Source organism: Amblyraja radiata, chromosome 33 (genome assembly GCF_010909765.2).
Source record: "Amblyraja radiata isolate CabotCenter1 chromosome 33, sAmbRad1.1.pri, whole genome shotgun sequence".
In the NCBI taxonomy this organism is placed as follows: Eukaryota; Metazoa; Chordata; class Chondrichthyes; order Rajiformes; family Rajidae; genus Amblyraja; species Amblyraja radiata.
The window spans coordinates 13,260,197-13,285,008 of record NC_045988.1 but is presented as its reverse complement, the minus strand read 5'-3'; the positions used below and the strand labels follow the sequence as shown (position 1 = coordinate 13,285,008).

The following is a 24,812-nucleotide window of genomic DNA, read 5'->3' as shown; positions in this document are numbered from 1 at the left end:
GACCTACTACGACCTTCCTACTAGTAAAAGGCATCATTTTTTTCCATGCCGACCTTTTTTTACTCGTGGACATTTTTTATCAGGCTGGATAAAAGGCCGCGACCTACTTGAGGCCATGTGTATGCGGAGACCACTCACCAGCATGAGGAAGAGTTACGAAGACCTCCTATGGCCTCCTAAGACTTCGTGGTGACCATGCTGCGAGTATGAGTCAAGGGCAAACTTGGCAGAGGTCGCCAATTAGGTCGTGAAAGTGGGACAGGGGCTTTACTGTATTTCACAAACTGTATTTCAGTTTGATACAGTGACATGATCCTTTGTTACGTAAATACTTACTGCTTTAAAATCCTAAACTGTAATCTACTCAAAAACTAAAATTGTGAGAAAGATTAAAATGTTTAGCACTTCCACAAATATAATAGTCACTAAAGTTTTATCCCCATTATTTTTATTAGTATGGACTAATGCAGATATGTTACCTCAAATAATTACTTTCCCTATTTATACTCTTCTGGTTTATTTTAAAACCTTTCCCACATCAAAATTATTTTTCAATTGTAAAGAGTATTATATATATAATACGCATGCGCCGAACTGAGAGGCAGCAAGCCCTTGTAGCTCCGAGTTTTGTTTTAGTGTTTTAGCGTTTTAGTGTGTTTTGTTTAGTGTTTTATTTAGTTTTGTTTAGTTTTTGTGAAGGACAAGGACAAGGACTTGGATACAAGTCCTTGTAGCTCAGAGTTTTGTTTAGTGCTTTAGTGCTTTAGTGTGTTTTGTGCGTTGGCTGCTGCCGCTGCTGCTGTGCAGTAATGTTTACACAGCATGTGTAGAGTCGCATGTAGGAGGGATGAACTCCTTATGTGGCGACGGACAGCTTACGGAATAAAACACCATATTCCGTCTGAGCTGAAGAAGCCGTTCCGTGGTTGCCGTGCAGGTGCCAGGCTAAGGGCCAGGCTAAGGGCCTGGAGGTGGAGATACAAGCCGTTTCTGCCATCGATCCTTATGGGGAACGTCAACTCATTCCCTAACAAGTGTGAGGAGTTGGAGGCCCTTATGAAGAACCAACGGGTCTACCGTGAGTGCAGTCTCATGTGTTTTACCGAGACGTGGCTGACGGACATCATCCCGGATTCCTGTGTGGATCTCCCCGGCTTCACTACGGTACGAGCAGATAGAGACCCGAAGGCGAGTGGGAAGATCAAAGGTGGGGGACTTGCTCTGCTTGTGAACAATAGATGGTGTAATCCAGGTCACATAACTGTGAAAGATAAGATCTGTTGTCGGGATATTGAGCTCCTGGCGGTTGGACTGAGACCTTATTATGTACCGAGGGAGTTCTCCCACATCGTCGCCATTATTGTTTACATTCTTCCTCGAGCGGAGCCTGTAGTCGCATGTGACGTCATCCAAGAGACTGTCGCGAGATTACAGACCCGACACCCGGGCGTACTCATTGCCTTATCAGGGGACTTCAATCATGTGAACATCAGCCCCCACTTGTCAGGCTTCTCACAGTATGTTGACTGTCCCACAAGGCACAATAAGACACTGGACTTGTGCTATGTCAATGTCAAGGAGGCCTATAGTGTCTTAGCCTTTCCACCGCTTGGCAAATCAGATCACAACCTGGTTTATCTAAGGCCTTCTTACAAACCCTGTGTACTGAGACAGCCTACAACCACCCGGTCTTTCAGAAAGTGGACACCAGAGGCCAGTGAATCACTGAGGGACTGCTTTCAATGCACAGACTGGGACATACTGATGGAGCCACAGGAATTCAACAGCTGTATGGACATCGACAGGATGGCTGGATGCATAACGGACTACATCAACTTCTGTAGGGATGTTGTTGTGCCAGTAAGAACTGTTTGTTGCTTTCCCAATAACAAACCTTGGATTACAAGCAACATCAAGAGCCTCCTAAACAAGAAAAAGGAGGCTTTCAAGGTTGGTGATCGGGAAAAAATCAAGAGGGTACAGCACCACTTGAAAAGGAGTATGAAGCAGGCAAAAGGGGACTATAAAAGGAAGCTGGAGAAGAAACTGCAGTACAACAACATCAAAGAGGTGTGGAGAGGAATGAAGGCCATCACTGGCTTCAAGGAGAAGAGAAGCCAGCCCAGGAGACGTGGACAAGGCCAATGAGTTTAACCTGTTCTATAACAGGTTTGATCTGGTATCCCCTCCCACCTCTACAGGTGCAGCCTCTCCCCCACCATCACCTCCACGAGGCAGCCCCCCCAACACCACAGCTGCAGCACCTCCTATGCCGGCATCTCCTCAACAGTTCTTCACGGAGGACGAGGTGAGAGCTGAGCTGAGGAGGTTACACCCTGGTAAAGCAGCTGGCCCTGATGGTGTATGTCCCAGGCTACTAAAAGACTGTGCGGCTCAGCTGGCGGAACCGCTCCAGACCATTTTCAACCTGAGCCTCCAGTTAGGGAGGGTACCAGGTCTGTGGAAAACATCATGTCTCGTGCCGGTTCCCAAAGCAGGGCGGCCGACCAAGATTAACGACTACAGACCGGTGGCCCTTACATCCCATATCATGAAAACAATGGAGCGGCTACTCATTCGTCTCCTGAGATCACAAGTCCAGCACGCACTCGACCCACTACAGTTTGCATACCAGGAGAACATTGGGGTGGATGACGCAGTCCTCTACATGCTGCACCGGATCTACTCCTTTTTGGACAAACCCGGTGGCTATGTGAGGATTATGTTCTTCGACTTCTCAAGTGCGTTCAACACCATCCAACCCCTGATTCTGAATGACAAGCTTAAGAAGATGGGGGTGGATTCCACATTTATCTCCTGGATATACGACTACCTGACGGGTCGACCACAGTTTGTCAAGCTGGGGGACAGTGTCTCTGGCACAGTGGTGTGCAATGTTGGAGCCCCACAGGGAACGGTTCTGGCCCCGTTCCTCTTCACCCTGTATACAGCAGACTTTAACTATAAGTCTGACACATGCCACGTACAGAAATATTCAGATGATACAGCGATTGTGGCATGTGTAAGGAACGGGCAGGAGGAGGAATACAGGAACTTGACCAGTTCCTTTTGTGCCTGGAGTGAAGAGAACAGTCTCATCCTGAACACAACTAAGACTAAAGAGATGGTGGTTAACTTTGGCAGGTCCAAGCTCCCCCTTCAGCCGGTCAACGCTGCAGGGGCTGACATTGAGGTGGTGCAGACATATAAATACCTTGGAGTGCACCTTGATAACAAACTGGACTGGTCTGTCAACTCTGACTCCCTCTACAAAAAAGGCCAGAGCAGACTCTTTTTCCTCAGAAGGCTCAAATCCTTCAATGTGTGTAATGATATGCTGCACATATTTTACAACACTGTGGTTGCAAGTGTTATTTTCTACGCTGTTGTCTACTGGCGCAACAGCATTAGTGCAAAAAACAACAAGAAGCTGGTCAAACTGGTTAAACGAGCTAGCTCAGTGCTGGAGGGGAGAGTAGACTCTGGGATGGATGTGCTTGAGAGGCGTATGAGGCACAAGGTGCAGGTCATCCTGAAAAACCCCAGGCATCCCCTCCATGTAATTCTGGAGAGTCAAAAGAGCACTCGGAACAACAACCGGCTCCTCTCCCTGCCCTGTAGAACGGAGCGGTTCAGGAGATCCTTCACCCCTGCAGCCATTAGATTTTATAATTCGGACCGCTAGGCTGTAGGGGGATGCATTTTGCAATTTTTAATTTTTAACTGTTGATTATTGGTCTTTTTAAGTATTTATTGCTCTCAGGTAGTGTCCACATTGTATTCTATGTATTTTCTGTCTGCGTTCATTTTGAATCTGTGGGTTTGTTGGTTGGGGGCTTCTGGACATCTGAATTTCCCTGAGGGGATCAATAAAGTATTTATTATTATTACTGTAAACAATGGAACCTGCTATTTTGGATATAATAACATCCCCAGAACAATTTGCATATATATCACATCTTTAATGGAATTAAAGCATTCTATAAGAATATTAATTGAATTGAATTAAATTGAATACATTTTATTAGCCAAGTATGTAAACCGTACATACAAATAATTCGCGTTGGTACTTTGCTCGAAACTAACAACACGATATACTATAAACAATTAAGAAAAATACATTATAATTGAAGCATGTGAAGAATGAAATAAAATACCAGAGAAAAGGAAGCTACAGGCTTTTGGTTGTTGAGTAGAGCTTCTGCTCGTGGAAAAAAAAGCTGTTTTTATGTCTGGCTGTGGAAGCTTTGACAGTCCAGAGTCACCTTGCAGAGGTAAGTGCTTCAAAGTGTTTGTGGCCAGGGTGAGATGGATCAGAGATGATCTTACCCGCTCGCTTCCTGGCCCTTGCAGTGTACAGTTTGTCAATGAGTGGGGGGGGGGGGGGGGAAGGTTGAAGCCACCAACCTTCTCGGCTGATCGATCAATGTGCTAAAGCCTCCGGATGTCTTGCTTGGTGGCTGAGCCAAACCAGACCATGAAAGAGAAGGTGAGGACAGACAATATGATGGCAGTATAAAACTGGACCATCATTGCCTGTGGCAGATTATGTGTCCTCAGCTGCCGCAGGAAGTAAATCCTCTGTTGGGGCTTTTTGACTGTGGAGTCGATGGTGGCTTCCCATTTAAGGTCCCTGGAGATGATGGTTCCAAGGAACTTAAATTACTCCACAGATGTGACTGTGATGTTGTTGATGGTGAGTGGGAGGAGGGGAGGGGGGAGCTCTCCTAAAGTCTACTATCAATTCCACTGTCTTAAAAGCATTGAGCTTAAATACATATTAACATTTAGTTACAAATGGAGAAACAGCAGATGATAATGATGTGGATTCTAGGAACCATTTCTTAAATATAAAGAGAATGGAGGGCAAGGAGTGTTCAAAAGAAACTATTACAGTGATTTTACAACTGCTGAACTATTTTAAGCTGCAGCCGATGCAATATTTGTTTTGCATACATTTAATTGTGATGCAAGAAAGCCCTCAAAAACTAGTCCAAGTCATTCAAAAGGACACAAAGTGCTGGAGTAACTCAGTAGGTCAGCAACATCCCTAAAGAACATGGATGGATGACGTTTCGAGTCGAGATGCTTCTTCAGATTCATTCAACATGATTTTGGGTCCACACTGACTAGTGTATAGTAGCCATCTACACAAATCTCGTTTTATTCTACTCGCACTCACTTTGGAGGAAGCCAGCAGGCGAATGTGCAAAAACTCCATATGGGTGTCACTGGACATCATGGCAGAACTTAGGTCACTGAAGGTATAAGGTAGCAGTGCTTCTTGCTGTGACACTGTGGTCTGCCCCAATATAATTGTATAGTGGCCTTGACCAGATAAACTCACTTATCAGTGATGCTCATAGTGGGATATGACCAAGCATTGAAATAACCTCTCCTTACCCTCCTCAAAATAGTAGCATGGGGCTTTTTACAATGATGTGGGAGAGAAGATGTGTCATGGTTTGATGTCTCAGCTGCAAGACAGCACCTGTGACAATGTAGAGCATTTTACACCAGTGCATTGGCCAATGTGCTCCATCAGAGAGCCATGGTGCCTTTTCTATTTAAATGTGAAATGACACCAACCAAAGCGCAGCTGATACACGGTTACAGGGTGTAGGTCTGTTGCAGCTGAAGTTATTGCATCAACAGTGGAGTGATTCAATCTGAATTAAAGTTGATTAAATTCAGGAACAGTTTCTTCCCAGCTGTAATCAGGCAATCCTCTCATCAGCTAGAGAACGGTCCTGACCTCCCATCTACCTCATTGGAAACCTTTGAACTATCTTTAATCAGACTTTATCTTGCACTACATTTTGTACCCTTTATCTGTACACTGTGGAAACATGTGTAATCATGCATAGTGTTATATAATCTTAATATAGACGGAATATAGTCTTACTTGTATACAAAAACAAAGAACGGCAGAGGCAGGTTAATATGCAAAAGTACACAAAGTGCTAGAGTAACTCAACAGGTCAAGCAGGATCTCCAGAAGACGTTTTGGGCCGAGACCTTTAAAGAAGGGCCTTGATCGGACACATCATCTGATCATGTTCTCCAGAGTTGCCACCTGACCTGCTGATTTACTCCAGCACTTTGTATCCTTTTATAATATTTCAGCTTAAGAACCCAAAATTCCACACTATCCCCCAATCTCCTCAGTTTGTCCAACGTTGCTGTTGAGAATTAAACTTACATAAATTGCTATTCAACTTACATATAAAATGCCAGATTTTTCTTTCAAATTAGATTAATCTTTTTACATTCTAATTAATCGTTCACTAGCTGCCTACCCTAGCAGCAGCTAATTAGGGGTTTAAAAATCACAACATCAGTGGAGGGAATGGACAGATGACTTTTTGGGTCAGGACCTTACATTGGACTGATGGCGTAAGAAAGCGGGAACATTACGGACTAATCCTTCTGTTAATAATGGCAAAGGCATTTCTTTGTACGTTAATATCCACACAATGGGATTTCAAATATTGATTTTATTGTGCACTTTTGAGATGAGTGAATCCTTCTATGTATTAGAATTTTAATATAACAATGTACTTTGCAAATGACTTAATCATGAACAAGAGTCAACCTGAAAAACATGTTCTTCTTAAATCCGCCTATCTTGCTGCAAGAAAAGGTGTTTGAAAATTAAATATGTAGGTGGAAATTTATATCTTATCTCCAACGCTTAAAAGAAACTTCTGCTGAAAATCATTGCTATTTTTGTCATTGTACAGGAAAATGTAAAAATCAATTATCTGTGCCACCTGCCCTACCGCTAAAGGTGAATATTCTGAAAGTACTACAATCAGCCTTAAAATAATAACTAATTTCTTTTTGCAACAGAAAAACACGTCCTTTTCACCCATTCAGAATAGTGACTTAAATAGGGTGACATTTAAATTATTAAATCGAACATTACAAATTTGACAAAAAGAAACCAAAGGGGCAATACTTATGAATTTAAAAAAATGTAATCACTACAAAACGTAATCCTCAACAAGCACTAAATTGTTTTCTTTGCTTATCTTTTTCTAAAAGGTGAAAACTGAAAGTGGTGTCAGAAGGATTTGACATTGAGGGAGTATTTATCAAATGTAATATCAAGCAGCCCCTCTAAAATTGCCCTTAATGAGAATAAAAGTGACATTTCTCCTATATTAAACCGAGCACAAACAAAGATGGAAATGACTCTTGAAGGGAAACGCCACTTTCCCAGAGTATTATTGAAGCAGTTGACCTTCTCCACCTCAGCATCAATAGGTACAGGTAGGAATGTGTCCTCCACCCTGCTTCCTGAGGTCACATATCCAGCTCCTTTGTCTTTCTAACCATGAGGTAAAGGGTGTTGCCCTGACATCATAACACTAAAAGCTCCATCTCCTCTCTGTACTCAGGTTAGTTTAGTTTAGAGATACAGCCTGGAAATAGGCCCTTCAGCCTATCGAGACTGCATCAACCAGTGATCCCGCACTAGAGACCATTTACAATTTTTACCAAAGCCAGTTAACCTCCAAACCTGTATGTCTCTGGAGTGTGGGAGGAGTAACCGGAGAACCTGGGGAAAAACCCACAAGGCAGAAAGCAGGAGAATGGGGCGAGAAGGTAAGATAGATTGGTCATGATCGAATGGCGGAGTGGGCTTTATGGGCCGAATGGCCTAATTCTGGTCCGAGTACTTATGAACTTATGCACTTGTTTCTTTCTCTTGGAAATGAATAGCCAACCATTTGAAGTGATGCAAAATGACCCATGATCACTTTTCACTTTGGAGAGAAATAAAATTAACCTTCAATTCCAAAGCACTGATGCTGAACCACAATTTTCCACTGACTTTCTAGGCTATTTCCCTTTGGCACAAAGAGAACCGATTATTCTGTGAGCATCTCTAAAGTGGGGGAAAAGTTCCCTACATTCCTTTCGCATTGAGGATGTTAGGACAGTTCTTACATTGCCACTGCTCTCAGAACACAATCAGGAGCGATTGATTGCAGCAGGAGCTGATGGAAAACGAGGCAGAAGCAGGAGAGGTATCTGAGGGAGGTCTGGAATGACCATTTGGGACAATCTACTTGTGGCAACTTGGCAATTACTGCCCCGTCCAAAATAGATTGGTAGGTCTGACTTGCGGAATCAAGTTCAGAGAGAAAACATAAGGTGGACATATTTGTTGACTTTTAAAAAGCCAAATCTCACCAGTTGGTCATCAGGAACTTGGGCTCATGTATGGAATTAAATCCTTATTTGCATTGGGCTGTGATGGAGATTATTAACAACATTAATCTCCACTCACTATCCTGTTGCTCCTCTAACGAAAGTTGATAATTCAACCCTACACATGTAGAGACAATACGAAGTGTTACATACGTACAACCAAGGGCAGCAAACGTATAGCAAAAAATACTATGTGTAGCACGATGATCTTTAATCGATGTATCAGGACAATGCACCTTATGTGATACTGAACCACAGCATTAAGAGGTGTACAATCTTGGATTTCGATTCAGCGGAGCAAATCTGGATTATATATAACGTGGATGGACAGGTAGTTGGCATTCACTTTTCTATTTCTACGTATATTTATTTTCATTGCCATAAATGTCAGCAGATATTTAAGGTACACAAAAATGCTGGAGAAACTCAGCGGGTGCAGCAGCATCTACGGAGCGAAGGAAATAGGCAACGTTTCGGAACGAAACGTTGCCTATTTCCTTCGCTCCATAGATGCTGCTGCACCCGCTGAGTTTCTCCAGCATTTTTGTGTACCTTCGATTTTCCAGCATCTGCAGTTCCTTCTTAAACACAGCAGATATTTAAAATAGGATGGCGACTCAGTAAGAAATACCAAACTCACTCCAGTCAGAAATTGATAATTATACATTACATTCTATATTAAAATCTTTTTTTTTTTTCTACCAGTCAGATCCATTAATTATCCTGACATCTTTTGCACATTTTACAGGGTTCATTTGGAAAAGAAAAGTAATGAAAATTCGAGCTCATCTTTTCTCGTAAAGTCGCTGATCTTGCATTATGGTCAAACCTCACTATCTATCGAAAGGAAAGTAAAGGCCAACATTTAGAGAACATCTTATCACGCTGCTCCAAGGGGTCTCAAAGTGCTTAACACACAATGTATTACTTTGAAGTGAAAAGAAAGTCGTTATATTGAGTAACATTACAAGCTACATGGGAAAGTCATCTTAAGGATAGAGTGGCGAATTTTCCTGTAATTCCTTCCAAAAATAACTGGATAATGTTATTGCATTACATTACAAATCCAATATTACTGCAGTTCTTTTGTCATTAAATCAATATAACTTTAGGTCATGTGTCACAAGAATTTTCAAGCAGTAATGGAAGCATTGCAGCACTACACTGAAAAACATAATTGCAAAGAAAATTCAAAACCCAACATATCGATTTCATGGTCCTTGTTCATATTTCTGAATTCCTCATTCTCTCTCTCTGAACCACCTCATCCATCTGTTTGTCCCAATCTCTTGCCTGGGGACTGCTTTCCTCCTCTTGATTTCTGCCCACTGCACCATACCGCTGTTAAAACTGGGGATTCATCCCCGCCCTCTTAGCTTTGGCTTTCATGCCTGACAGTATTATCCACTCTATATGTTGGAAGGAACCGCAGGTGCTGGTTTACACCGAAGATAGACACAAAATGCTGGAGTAATTCAGCGGGACAGGCAACGTCTCTGGAGAGAAGGAATGGGTGACCTATCGGGTCGAGATCCTTCTTCAGACTGAGAGTTGGGGGAGAGGGAGACTAGAGATACGGAAGGGTAAAGGGGGGGGAAATGACAGAATCTGTACAATTCTGAACATAGCACCTCGCATATTTTCTACCACTTTTCCCATCTGGCACCTTATGCTTCAAATGTGGCAGTCTGCGGATCCATACAGGATGTATCATGCATGGCAGAAGCCACAGGATTGGAGTAGAGTTAGTTATTCTCAATCCTGAGGGCTGTCTTCAGAGGACCAGGCCTTAAGCCAACCAATAGATGCAAGAGAACAATCTGGTTCATGAATTCATCATTAGGGAATAAAATCTGTTGTTCTCACTCTTGGATCCACAATACCATGGTTACTTCCACTTCCATCCTGAGCTAACCCACGATAACCCCTTGCCCAAAGTCTTGTGGGAACAGGCTCACTACACCCTCTGCAGCAATTCAATAAGGCAGCTCATCATCACCTTATCCAATCTAATTAGAGATCAGCTGTAAAATGATGGCCTTGCTAACAAATTCCTCATTAAAACAAACTGATGGATTGTGAAAGGAGTTAAAATTAATCATTAGGAAGGAGTAACTAGCAACTGGATTGTTGCTTTGTAATGCATTGAGAATAATTTGGTTATATATTGTTTAGTTCTCACAATATTTACTGAAGAAAGCTTGAAATTGCATCTGAGATGATTTCTTCATTACAGTCTTGTTTGCACTTCCTTCAACACAATACATTTTCAACTCCCTCTTCATCAGAGACCCACTTAAAAAGCTTTATAGAACAATAATGCTGATGGTAATAGCTTGCGTCAAGGGAGTTAAAGCAATAGAATCACAGAATCACAAAATGATTACAGCACGGATGGAGGCCATTATGCCAACTGTGTACAGACTGGATCTAAGCATAAGCAATCCAGTTGGTCATGCTGCTCCCTTACCACGTATCCTTGCAAATTATTTACATTCAGCTACTTGTCCATCTCCCTACTAAAGACTCCATGTCAATCTGTCTTAGCAGCTGTCCTGAGCTCTACAACCCAGATCCAAACTGCTGATTTTTCTTCATGGTACTCAGAGCTGAAGGCAAGTCACCATTTCCACCATTGGATCTATTAACTTCCACGAGTATAGACATATACTTGTCGACAGTGTCCAAGGTTTTAACGATCTCCTGTAAAGTGAAAAACCTTGCTCCTCAAGTCCATCCAAATAGTTAAGGTACTTGTCCTGGGATTAATTCATTTGGTAAGCTCTTTCGCATGTTCTCCAAAGATGTCAAATCTTTCCAAAAATATGGCGCCTGCACAGTTGTAGCTAAACTATTGTTTCTCGGCCTCACTACACCACTAAGTATTGTGGCATCTGCAGATTTTGAAATTGTACCTTTTATTCCAATTCCATATTAATTAAGCTAGTGGTCCAAGCACTAACTCTTGGGCATCTCTATAAAACACTTCCGTCCAGTCATAAAAATACTCAAATCTTTGGTTTCCTGCTTCTTTCTGGCTACTAGACCATCTATTATTCTATGGGCTTTAATTGTGATGATGCCGTTATTTGGAGCTGATTAAATACTCAACAACAACATTTCAGTCATTAACTTCTGTGTGAATTCATCAAAAACTCTTTCAAGTGTAAAGCAAAGAACCAGTGTGCTTTACAGAAGGAGGTACATCAAGGATTGCTATTAGGATACATTTGTCACCTGTGTACATTATCTAGCTTTGGCATGCTGACTTGGACAACCTGAATTCCAGGTGACTTCAAGAGAATGCTTCAAGGAAGGCAGAATAAAAGAAGATTTATGAAGGCAGAGAGAAAAGGAGAAGGAAGCAAGAGAGGAAAATGAGGAACAGAGCAACTCGAACTAAAGGTGTGAAGGAATAGGAGAGAGAAAATAAGATGTGGCAAATGTAAGGAACAGAACCATGAGAAGTGGCAGGGGCTGGTAATAGCAAACGCAATGCAAATGTAGAGAATAAGGAATGTATTGAAGAAGGGAACAAGGGCAAACGAGGGAGAGAAGAGCAATTAAAAAAGAGTCCCCATCATGTTACAGAGAGTACAATGTTGCTAAAGTAATTTACTCAATAAATTCAATGGGTGCTCAAGTCATTTGAATTAAGTCTTCATTTCCCCATAGTTTCTGCTATCACATTGATTAGAACAGTTGAAGGTCTGACCTTGCATGAAATTGCAGAGGTTTCAAAAAATGTACTCGTCTACCAAATAGTGAGTGCCTCATCACCTTTTCTATCACGTTCCAATTTACCAATATAGATAATCAGTCATTATAATCTAAGATGTTAATAGTGGGAAATGTTCTGAATGCTACTTTCAAGTAATATTTGTGGAAAGTGGGTATACCAGAATACCACAGCTTAAATCTAGTTGAATCATTCAGCACTACATTATAGGAATGATTATACAAACACATATACAAATTAAGAGTATGAGTAGGTCGGTTACTTGACTCTTCTGTAACAATATGGCTGATGTCAATGTAATTTAAATTATACTGTACATTCTCATTTATCTGTTGTAGCTATTCATTCCTTGCTTATCAAAGAATCAATTCACCTCTGCCCGAGAGGTTTTGAAAGATCTGTATTAGGTAGCAAGTTCTCTCCACAGCCTCCAGCTCCTCACTAAGTAGACAGTATTATTTCGAACCAATAACCATATGAATTGACTGGTTGGGACCATGGAGGCTGATGTTGTCCCTATTTAATCTGGTAGCATTGGGAGGTTGGTTGTGATGAAAGAGTAAGCACTTTACTGCCCTTTTTGTCATGCATGGGGAGAGGAAGAGAAGAGAATTGAGGCTTGAGAAAGTGAGTAGTAGCAGTTTTAGTGCTACAGTGCAAACTTTCAGCAACTAAACTGCCCAGCCAAGCGCTGCTCTGAAGTACCAACCTAGATTGTCTTTCCATGCATCACAATGTGACTTTGAGCAAAAATGTTTCTCACTCAGGGGTGGGAGGGAGCTCACCCCTTCAGCTAACCTGGCAATTTCCGACACAAAAAATTATTCCTATAATGTAATGTTAAATCATTCATTTTAATTTAAGCTGTGGCAATTTCTGACGCAAATAAATCATATTTAAAATTGGTGGAGCCATCGGCTTTTCTGAAAAAAAAAAACTTCATTTGTGGAATGTGGGCCCCAACAGGAAGGTCAGCATTTATTTCCCTTCCATAAATTTATCTCCATGCTGTGCCATGTTATAGGATACATAAGGGTCAACCTTGTTCCTTAGAGCCTGGAGTCAAATAAAAGTCCAGACCTGATAAGAGTGTGAAATATTCTTCCCTAAAATGCATTAATCAAACAGATAGGTTTCTATAACATACAAATTAAGAGCAGGATAGGCCATTCAGCCCCTTAAGATTGTTCTGCCCTTTAATAAGAAAATGGTTTATCTTATTGTGACCACAATTGGACATTCCAGCCTACTCACTGTACACATTCACCCGCTTACTTATCATGAACCTAGCAACTTTTCCTTAGAAATATTAAAAAAGTGGTTTCACTTTTCCAAAGATCTATGAACTGCTATATTATGAGCATTTATATTTAAAAAATGTTGCAGACAATTTTGACATGGTTCGTAAGTTTGCGAATAACATCAAAACTGCTGGTGTAGGTGGACAGTGAGGAAGATTATCTAAGATGATCAGAGAATAATGATGAATTGGGCAAGTTTTTTTGGCCTTCCATCACAGCAATGTGATGGATGTTTATGTAAATTATGTTGTGTCTTGGGTCTATTTGTTTGTAATGTATGGCTGCAGAAACGACATTTCGTTTGGACCCCAAGGGGTCCAAATGACAATAAATTGAATTGTATTGTATTGTAAGTGGACAGAGGTGTGGTAGATGAATTTTAACTCGGTAAAGTGTGAGGTGATGTATTTTGATCAATAAAACCAGGACAGGATTTAAACAGTAAATGGTGGGGCCCTGTAGAATATTAGGAAGCATATCATGAAGGTAGAAAGGGCACAGAAAAGTCTAACGAGGGTGTTATGGGGACAGAAGGGCTTGAGTTAGAAGGAGAGGCCTGATGGGCCTGGAGTTTATGCGATTCAGGGGTGACTTTATAGAGGTGCATACAATCATAAGGGGCACAGGTAAGGTGGGTGGTAACTGTCTTTTTCTCTGGATAGGGTGATGTAAAATTAGAGGCCCCAGCTTTAAGGAGAGAAAGTGAAATATTTAAAAGATATCTGAAGGGAATCATTTCCACACAAACTATATGGAATGTGTTGACAAAGGAAGCTGCAGAGATGGGTACAATTACAACATTTAGAAGACATTTGGATAGAAAATGTTAAGATGAATATGGATCAAACTCAAGCAATTAGCTCAGATTGGCATAGACATGTTGTGGTAAAAGGCCTGTTTCCATGCTGTGTGAGTTTACGGTTCTGAGCAGCCAATGCAACAGATAAGATCTCAGCATTGGCACTGAAACATAAGGCAGAACATTTCTTTACATTTAGTCATAAATTCTCTTTGTTTTCCTGACCACTTGTTGTACATGCTACTCGCAGTATGAGCTTGAGGAGACCCAACCCAACAGTTTCATGGTCACCATCTCTGATAATGATATGAAATTTTAATCAAAATGTATTCAATTAAGGAACAAATACCTCCGCTATCCATGCTATAGCCCACCCACCAACGTAACCACTATAGTACTGTGCCTCCTACTTCACATATCTTAACATTAGTTCAATTTAAATGGCCAAAATTAAATTATAAAATCCGTTCTTATTACAAGTTTTTCTTTTTCATGATATTTCAAGCTCCAAAGACCACTCCACAAAACTGATCCTTCATGTAGAAACTATTGGTTAATAGAGTCATTTTGAAGCTAATCAGCAAGAAACTGTTTCACATGGTTCAAAAATACAGATCTAATCTCAGTCTTCTATTGGCAAGCAAAATTTGGCACATTTAACATAGTAGTTTTTGAGGTCGAACTTGAAGAAGAATATTTCTTCATTTCAATGTTGGCACATTGGTTAAGTTAGGAATTTAATTAAGCACTACCATCACTTCTATTTGCCTCTATTGGTACAAAGTTAACATCTGAGCTGCTTAAATATCATGTCACATATCAAAGCTTTCATTCTTTCACAGGACTGGCAACAAATTAGTTTCTAAAAGGAACAAGACAGTATTATTGACTTGATCATTAACTGGTGTGCATCATTAACCAGTAGCATTAGTTCCCCAAACTGTCACACAACAGACAGATAAAGAACATTGAGAACTATTCTGCAAAAGGGATTTTTGGTTATTATGAAACAGATTAATGATCATTGTTTTGTCTCAGTGGAAAACTCCAAAGGCATAATGGATGGGCTGTAAGTTACCACAATGGATTCAATTTGATAACTGCACAATCATCCAGAGATGTTTTGTTAATGACCTCACAAAATATACAGGGAGTTTAACTTGAAATACTTAGGTGCTAATCAACAATTAGGCACTGATATGCTTGCATACTTGTGACACTAATGTTATCATAAACCAATCAAAACACAAAAGCTGAGCCATCTGTTACTCCATAAAATCAAAATGATACATTTCAATCAACTGCCTCATGGCAAATTGATAAAGTTAATATCTCTTCATCATTGTCACAGATCATTAACAATGTATCGGGACTTTCAGTATTCAAGAGTACTAAATATGCTTCAAGAATGCATGTCCATTGGTCCAAAATATTACATGTTAGAAACATAATCGCTTACTGAAGTAAAAACCGCATGCTACGGCAGGGATATGAGTACCATTTCTAATCACTGACTTCACAAGGCAATGTTTCAGTCTCAAATATCTCCAAACGTTGTCCTCTTTTGGAAGGGCTGAGGAGAAAAGCCAATCGATCCAACTTGAAACCCATTCTAGTAGATCACCTCACCAACTGTTCCAACACCTGTTCACCCTCTAGTAAAAGAAAGCACCCTCTCATTGGCTATTTCTGTTGCCCATTAATTTGGAATGTAGTCACTTGTATTTTGAACAATTCACATTGTAAAATATTCTATGGGTCATTTTCAATTGCCTCCATTTCTAATAATATAAAGCATATTTATCACATCCCTTAGTGCCAGGGAGGTCAGTATTTTCTCAGATGTCATTTCTTCATCTGCCTCATTCCTAGACATGGTAGTAACTACCCTATTCTTTCCTGCACAAACTCCAATAACTTTAGCTTAGTTTAGAGATACAGCGCGAAAAACAGGCACTTCTGCCCACCGAGTCTACACCAACCAGCGATCCCCGCACATTAATACTATCCTACACACACTAGTGACAAATTACACATACACCAAGCCATTTAGCCTACATACCTGTACGTCCTTGGAGTGTGGGAGGAATCCGAGGATCTCGGAGAAAACCTACGTGGTCATGGGAAGAACGTACAATCTCTGCACAGACTCAAACAAACTTTGTACTGTCCTGTAGTCAGAATCGAACCCGGGTCTCTAGCGCTGCAAGCGCTGTAAGGCAGCAACTCTACCACTGCGCTACCGTGCCACCCAATACATGAACACTTTTTTTTAGAAGACAATTATGACCAATTAGGACCTTTTTTTAGAAGACAACAGGACCAAGGGCAGGTCTGAAACTAGCTCTCAGGATTTATAATTATATATTTTTTAAAATATATTTGAACATTCTTTTGTTTGAACAATCTGACAGCTCATTACCCAGACCAAGAGGCTCCATGTGTTGGTAACTACTACTGCTAAACCATTACAACACATCCTAACACAGACATCTCCTTTGTTCTACAAAGCCCACCCCTACCTTTCCTGCCACTGAAACTAACGCTCAATTTCCCAGTTCTGATAACGGTTATAGGTCGGAAATGCTGAGTGTTTCTCTATCCACAGATGCTGCTTGACCTGATGAGTCTTTTTCCTGGATTTTCTTTTTGCATTGACATCGTTTTTCATTGACATCATTTAACTGGTGTTCTCATCTCTCCCCATCCTTGTGCTCCTCACAAAGTAGACAGTCTTGTTTCTAACCAATGACCATATGAATTGACAAGTTAGGACCATGGAGGCTGATGTTGTCACTATTTAAACCAGGAGCACTGGGGATAATTATAGCTCCTTCAGTATTACTTTTAAAAAGAGCTCAACATGCACTTGGATAGCAAAAATAGGGCACCATTGCATGCATCAACTCCATGCCAAATCCTGCAATTATTGGTTAAACTACAGGATGATATATTTTCAATGTTTAACGTAAGCTAATGATCAGCTAATTGAATTGATGCCCTGATTTGTAGTGAATTCTGAAAAGTGTTGCAAATGACCCAGAAAATTGTTACAATTGTAGAGTACTAAGAAAGCACCCATTTGCTTCAACATGGAAAAACCTCCATGATTTCCAGATGCGAGCCAGTCTCAGAGGCAGCTAATCAGAATGCGAAGGTCAGTGTTAAAAATATATATATTCCTGGGGAATTTTCAACCTTAATTGTGTAGTAAATTGTACTTCTACTGGAAGAATGTGATGTTACTAAAAATTCATTATTACCTATTTAGTTTCACGCAATTGCAATCAATTATGCAACTTTATTCCAGCATTTCAGGTTGCAGGGTGAAATAACATCATTTAACAGCTGAAAATAAAACGGAATACAATTGAGTTGGAATATACTCTTGAATATAATTGAGTTGGCATTGAAAAACCCATTTTATTCCTTCAGAAACAATGGTTTGGAAGTTAATGTACACCTAGAAGGAATGCTGTAGGGTAATTGTACACATTCCAACAAACTTTTTGGATGTGGAAATGTGCTGCAACTTTCAATCGCATCTATTAACCAAGATACAGTAGCTTGCACCATTGAAGCAGAAATGCATATTTTCCTGTCTGGACTGCGGAATGCACAGAGGAACCTTGATGTGTTGGGCCAGGTCAGGGAAAGGTTATTAGTCCTGATCGAGACTGAAGGTGGGATTTTGGGGTGGGGGTTGCAGATGGTCCTTAGAGGAAGTCATGAGTTTGAGGAGCCAGGAGATTGGGCCTGGTGGGGAAGGTAAGAAATGTGTTGGAGGTGAAGGGTATCTACCGCAGTTTGACACTAGGATAGAAGGCAAAGGGGAAGTCAATGGTTCCAAGTAGGGATATCATATTAGGATTATTCTTGGAGAGCTGTAATCATAAGTACTCCATAAACACCAAGCATTAACTTTTTTGACTGGGAATGAAATAATTTGACATAAATGTATGGAACAGTCGCAGACGTGACCCCACCGGCTCTTTGAGCATTGTCCGCGATTAATTAGCATCATTGCTGATCCACGTTTGGCTCCACACCATCTTTCTGTTCTCTCACGTATCCAATTTCCTTCATTTTCTGCCTTGAATATATTGAATCTCTTCCCCCACAGCTCTCTAGGACAATCATTCTAAGGATTCATGACTCTCTCAGCAGAAATCCCTTCTAATCATCATCCGGAACCGTTTAAGAATAAGGGGTAAGCCATTTAGAACAGAGACGAGGAAACACTTTTTCTTACAGAGAGTGGTGAGTCTGTGGAATTCTCTGCCTCAGAAGGCGGTGGAGGCGGGTTCACTGGATGCTTTCAAGAGAGAGATTAGCGGAGTCAGTGGATATGGGGAGAAGACAGGAATGGGGTACTGATTGGGGATGATCAGCCATGATCACATTGAATGGCGGTGCTGGCTCAAAGGGTCGAATGGCCTACTCCTGCACCTATTGTCTATTGTCTATTGTCTTAACTGAGTGACTAGTCTTTTCTGAAAATGTTCTCTTTAATTCTCTAATGGGGAAACATCTTTTCAACTGTCAGTCACCCTCAGAATCTCACTTGTTTAAAGAAAAACACTCATCATTCTTCTATACATCAATGTGTAGACTCAATCTATCTTCATTAGTCAACCCTTTCCCTGGAGGGATCAATCCAGTGAATCTTCTCAGTACTGCCTATAATGCATGTACACCCTTCCTTAAATATGGAAACTTTGGAGACCTCACAGCGCCAGAGACCCGGGATCTATTCTGACCCCAGGTGCTCTCTGTGTGAAGATGGATTTCCTTTGGGCGCTCTGGTTTTCTCCCACATCCCAAAGATGTGCGAGTTTGTAGTTTAAATTGGCCTCTGTAAAATTGGCCCAAATGTACAGGGAATGGATGCACAGGTTGGATAACTTAGGGATAGTGTGAGCGGGTGATCGATGGCCGGTGTGAACTCGGTGGGACAAAGGGCCTGTTTCTAGGGCCTGATAATCAGGGAGGTGCTCAGGTCATTCACAGAAAGTCCTTTCTTATGGGATCATTACTGGATTGGTCTTGGAATAGTCATTAATATAATATGTGGTTTAGCTCAGAGCAAGGAGGAGCAATGAGTCAGAAAGGGAGGGGATCCCAGGGCAAACTGCTACATTAAAATTGCTATAAACTCACAACCTCAAGTACAGGAAACTCCCAACATGCAAGGATTCCTCCTTTGTTGTCATCTCTTAAAATGCCTAGTCAAGTCTGCAGCTCATCAGATGGTACCCACATAACTAGTCTATGTAAATAGAGGTTAGGGGGACTGCCAGTACTAACAATGGTTTACATTTGCACTTTTCCATTCCTTTGGCACCTCTCCAGAATTCCAGAATCGACAGAATTTTAACTGGATTTCAACCATGGCATGCAGTATCTCTGCAGACTCTTATTGGGATTTGAGCCACCATATCTGGGAATGTGGATTTTTATCCTCATGAGTTTGCTCTCATGATGGAAATAGTTTTAAGTTTGTCTCTCCCTATAGCCCCAATAATTGCCTTTTATTATTGTAGTGTTATTTCTATCTGCAACCATGCACCCAAAATAATTATTTAAAATTTCTGCGATTTCTCTATTTTCTATTATTACAACAATTAAGTTTCACCTTTTGAGGATCAATTACTTAGATTAGCTACTCTTGTTCTTTGTGGAAGCTTTTCCTGTCTGCTTTTATATTATTTGTGAGTTTGTCTCAAATTTTATTTTCTTCCTCTGTAATATTTTACAATATGCTGGTCATTTTCTGGCCTACCGATTTTCACACCACTGTCTGCCTTTTTCCCCCCCAATTTGATACCATCCTTAACTTCCAGAATTAGCCACAGATGATGGGTCTTTCTTGTAGAGCCTTTTCATCTCATGTAATATACATTTGGTTAGATTTATGAAATATCTCTCAATCTCTGCCACTGCCAGTTTAATTTAGTTTAGGGATAAAGCATGGAATCAGGCCCTTTGGCCCACCGAGTCCACACTGATCAGCGATCCTCGTACGCTAGCACTATCCTACGCACTAGGGACAATTTACAGTCTTTACCAAAGCCAATTAACCTACTAACCTGTACATCTTTGGAGTATGAGAGGAAACTGGAGCGCCCGTGGAAAACCCAATGCGATCACAGGGAAACATACAAACTCTGTACAAACAGCACCCTTAGTCAGGATCGAACCCGGGTCTCTGGCACTGTAAGTCAGCAACTCTACCGCTGTGCCACCGTGTCACCCGTGAGATAATCTACAGCGTCACTCTGTAATTTATTATCCCAGTCCACTATAGCCAAGTTCGCCCACTCCACTCTAATTGTCTTAATTTTATTTTAGACACCAGCTGCAGATACAAGATTCTCACCTCCAACCCAAACTGAATAGGAAATGTCACCATACTACACTCACTCTTTCCAGGAGACCTGTTACTATGAGATCATTAATTAATCCTGTATCCTTCTAAAATAGCCTGCTCCCTAGTTAGTGTCTGCAGTGAGTTACTCTCAGAAATTAATCTGAATACTGAACGTTCATCCTCAAGGATATCTTTGCTTATTTGGTTTGTTCAATCTATATGATAATTAAAATAACCTGCTATTATTATTGAAGTACCTTACAAGTCCTTCCTACTTCATGATTTATAATCTGTTTTACTATTTAATCACTGCTAGGGGTTCTCTTTTCCAACCTTATTTTTCATCTCCACAAACTAATTCTACATCTTGAAGTCTCCGAGCCAATTTCAATCATTCCTCAAGACTATTAAGAGACCTAACCAACTTATCTCAATCTGAAGAAGGGTCTCGACCCGAAACATCACCCATTCCTTCTCTCCATAGATGCTGCCTGTCCCGCTGAGTTACTCCAGCATTTTGCATCTATCTTTGGTTTAAATCAACAACTGTAGTTCCTACCTTATCACTTCCTGCCTATCCTACCAAACTGAATATTCAGTTCCCTGCTGGTCACCCCACTCACTACAATGACGATCTTTTTCAGGCCATCAAGTGAAGTATCACATGGCAGCAGAGGGAATGATTGTGGTCATATCAGAAATATATAGTCAAGTTATATTTCAATGCAGGTGCACAAGGTTGAAAGAACACCAGAGATTACCAAAATAATGCAAACTTCAAAATCTAATTAAACTGTTAAGTTTAAGAATGGCATAACTAAATAACTACTCAACTTTTCAAGTATGTTATGGATATGTGACAGTAGGTCTGTGTTAAATTTGGTTGTTGCGTCCTTATTAGTCTAAGATGAAAGATGATGCTCATTTCCAACAGACGCTTAAAAAGATCATTGGCGTCTCCCTATCCTCGGTACAAGAACTGTTCCAGAGCCGCTGTCTGAAAAAAGCTCTGAGAATAGCTAAGGACAAACTGCACCCCCTCCACACACACCTGGATCTCCTGCCATCAGGCAAGAGATGCCGTAGCATCAAAGCCCGGACTACCAGACTGCTAAACAGCTTCCTGCCACAGGCTGTGAGGCTGCTAAACAGTCACTCTGTACTCACAGTCATCTGATTCTGCGGCTTTGCACTGACATTTTAATAACTATGGCACTGGCCACTCAAATCAGCTGCCCTGGACATTTTAATGATTGTTTTTACTGTATTTTAATGTTGCTGTTTTACCTGCTTTTAACTATTTATACCAAAGATCTTTGATTTATACTGTTTCATCAGGGACTGGATTGTTTTTACTGTTATTATGTGTGAAATGTTTTAAGTTTCATGTGCGATGCTCTGGTATTCCCTGGGAAACGTCTTCTCATTTTGCACTGTACAACTGTTGCTTTGCAAGATGACAATAAAGGTTGATTGATTGAAAAAATCAAAAGGTTAACCACATAAAAAGCCATTTGATATCAAACGTAAAGCAAAAGTTACTTTGATCATGCTGCATAATAACTACAGTTCAACTGCACGACAATCACTCAAAATACTTTCTGACTAATCTAGATCATTGCTTATGTTTTACCAGGGGATTGATGGGATCATTACATCAAGAATTCTGATCTGTATCGGTTGCAAGTACTATCTGTTTATTCAATGATACAAAGCAATTCTTGAGAAGCAATCATTTCACTTGGGATATCCATCATTGGGCTACAAAGCTCAGAATGCAAATTCTTTAATAATGAGAGCATCCTCCACACTGGCCTCAAGCTATTTATATGTTCACGGTTTGTTTTTTGACAGGTGCATTAAGACCTCTTAAGCCAATTGACGTCAAAGCTCTCACGGGTCCCATTACAGTAGCTCTTCTCAAACAGTGGCACATAGATAACCTGTCAACTACCTGTTAACAGGAGCCTTGAAAGAGTTCACAGCACAGAGTTGGCCATAAAGTCCATCATAATTGGAACATGTGAAGAAACACTTGATATCAAGTAAACCTACCAAGAAATAAACACGATTAGATAGATAATGATGATCAGAAGCTTGTGGAGTTAATTAACTGCAAATGGATTGTGTTTCTGGATTGGAAACTCCACCACTCCTCAAGGGGAAAGAACCAGCTCGCTGGACATCTGAAGATTTATATGTGTAGCAGGAGAAGAAACAGGCTCACACAAAAGTGATGAGATGCCACCTGTACTCCAGGTCCATGCTCAATGGCCAAATCACAACTCACTTGACAAAAATAAATCACTCATAAATAGTGATGTGATCGCACATTGAATGGATCAGGCCAAAGCTCTGCGGATCTAACTTACCTGGTTGAGAATGATGGTGGACAATTAAACAGCTCATGAGACAAGGAGACTCCAATGAACCCAGAAATGGTGGAGCACAGCATGTGAGTGTTGACCATGTGCAGCCAGAACAGACAATCTACCTGGACTGTACAAACTCATGAGAGGAATAGATCGGATAGATGCACAGAGTCTCTTGCCCAGAGCAGGGGAATCGAGAACCAGAGAACATAGGTTTAAGGTGAAGGGGAAAGATTTAATAGGAATCTGAGGGGTAACTTATTCACACAAAGGGTGGTAGGTTTATGGAACAAGCTGCCAGAGGAGGCAGTTGAGCCAGGTACTATTGCAACGTTTAAGAGGCATTTAGGTTGGTACATGGATAGGACAGGTTTAGATGATATGGGCTTACGCAGGCGGGTGGGACTAGTGTAGATGGGACATGTTGACCAGTGTGGGCAACTTGGGCCTAAGGGCCTGATTCTTGGCACTGTATGACTCTATGATTTCACTCCCAGATTCACCATTGGAGGTGACTGGGTGCAGCAACGATTATAGGACCCAACAATGTTCCATGACTCTGGTCATCTCAGAAAAACGTAGTCAAATTATATTTCAATACAGGCGCCACAAGGTTTAAAAACTACTGGAGATTGGCAAGAATCATCCAGACTTCAAATCTAATTAAACATGGTTAATTTTAAGAACATTGTAACTACAGTACATAACTGCTCAACTGTTTAAGAATGTTATAGAAGTACTCATTATGCAGTATTGAAGACCTGCACTCCAGAACTAACTAACTCCATATCTAGCCAAGCAGCTCTAGTTCCGTTGCAACAGGAAAGGCCACCAGGAAGATTCGAAACTGTACAATACCATCAAGAAGCATGGTGTCAGATTAGGAGTTGATAGGTTAGATGTCTTAGATTTAATTTTCCAGCATTATCATAAAGGGTGTACAGTAAAACTCCAACATGATCAGTATTTTGGTGGTGCCAGTTTGGCAGATTACCCACACTATTTAATGATATTCCTTTTAATACCCCCAGCGCACTTTCATTCTTAAAATGTACCAAATCTATATAACTGAAAGTCTCATCTTGACCACTTCCTGTCTGCACTGTATATTGATTTTAGAAAAAACGCTACCCTATATCGCTATGATTTTCAGCCATCTTACTGACAGTCCACCTCCGCTGAGGCAGCCCTGAGGATTTTTCAAATCAATGCAAAATAAAAAAGTTATGAGTGTTTAAAAAATCTTGAGATCAGCTGATTGGTCCTCTCGCCTGTCAATCACCATGATGAAGGTAACGCCACTTCCGGGGGGGGGGGCAGGATTATCAAACCCCAGATGCCTGAACGTGAGTCAGTCACTCTGGAAGATTGCGAGGGAGAGGCCACAACTGTGATTCTAAGCTGTGAATCAACTGAACTGTGATTCTACAATGTACTTGCAATAAATTATTTGTTAGTCCTTAATGAAAATGAAATGAGTTGTTTGGCCTGGCCTGTGCTTGGAACTGCAATGGAAATGGAAATGAAATGAAAATGCAATGAGCTGTTTGGCCTGCACTGTGCTTGAAACTGCAATGGAAATGGAAATGAAATGAAATGAAAATGCAATGAACTGTTTGGCCTGCCCTGTGCTTGAAACTGAAATGGAAATGGAAATGAAATGAAAATACAGAAAAAAAGGAAAAATGTCTACTATTGATTCTCCACCCTCTCCCCCATCTCTCTCACAGTCTTAACAAGATTGTTAAGGGCTTGGACACACTAGAGGCAGGAAACATGTCCCTGATGTTGGGGGAGTCCAGAACCAGGGGCCACAGTTTAAGAATAAGAAGTAAGCCATTTAGAACAGAGACGAGGAAACACTTTTTCTCACAGAGAGTGGAGAGTCTGTGGAATTCTCTGCCTCAAAGGACGGTGGAGGCAGGTTCTCTGGATGCTTTCAAGAGAGAGCTAGATAGGGCTCTTAAAAATAGCGGAGTCAGGGGATATGGGGAGAAGGCAGGAACGGGGT

The 24,812-nt window shown here is 40.9% G+C and overlaps 1 protein-coding gene and 1 long non-coding RNA gene across 2 annotated transcripts in view; one reads left to right on the top strand and one right to left on the bottom strand.

Moving 5' to 3' along the window:
• igsf9b (immunoglobulin superfamily member 9B) overlaps positions 1-24,812 on the bottom strand; it is a 478,541-nt gene that overhangs the window by 183,045 nt on the left and 270,684 nt on the right. The gene's annotated exons all lie outside the window — the stretch shown is intronic.
• On the top strand, positions 848-24,578 carry LOC116991287. The gene is made up of 3 exons (XR_004416735.1): positions 848-1,243; positions 11,164-11,166; positions 24,542-24,578. It is a non-coding gene; the product is annotated as an uncharacterized LOC116991287 (long non-coding RNA).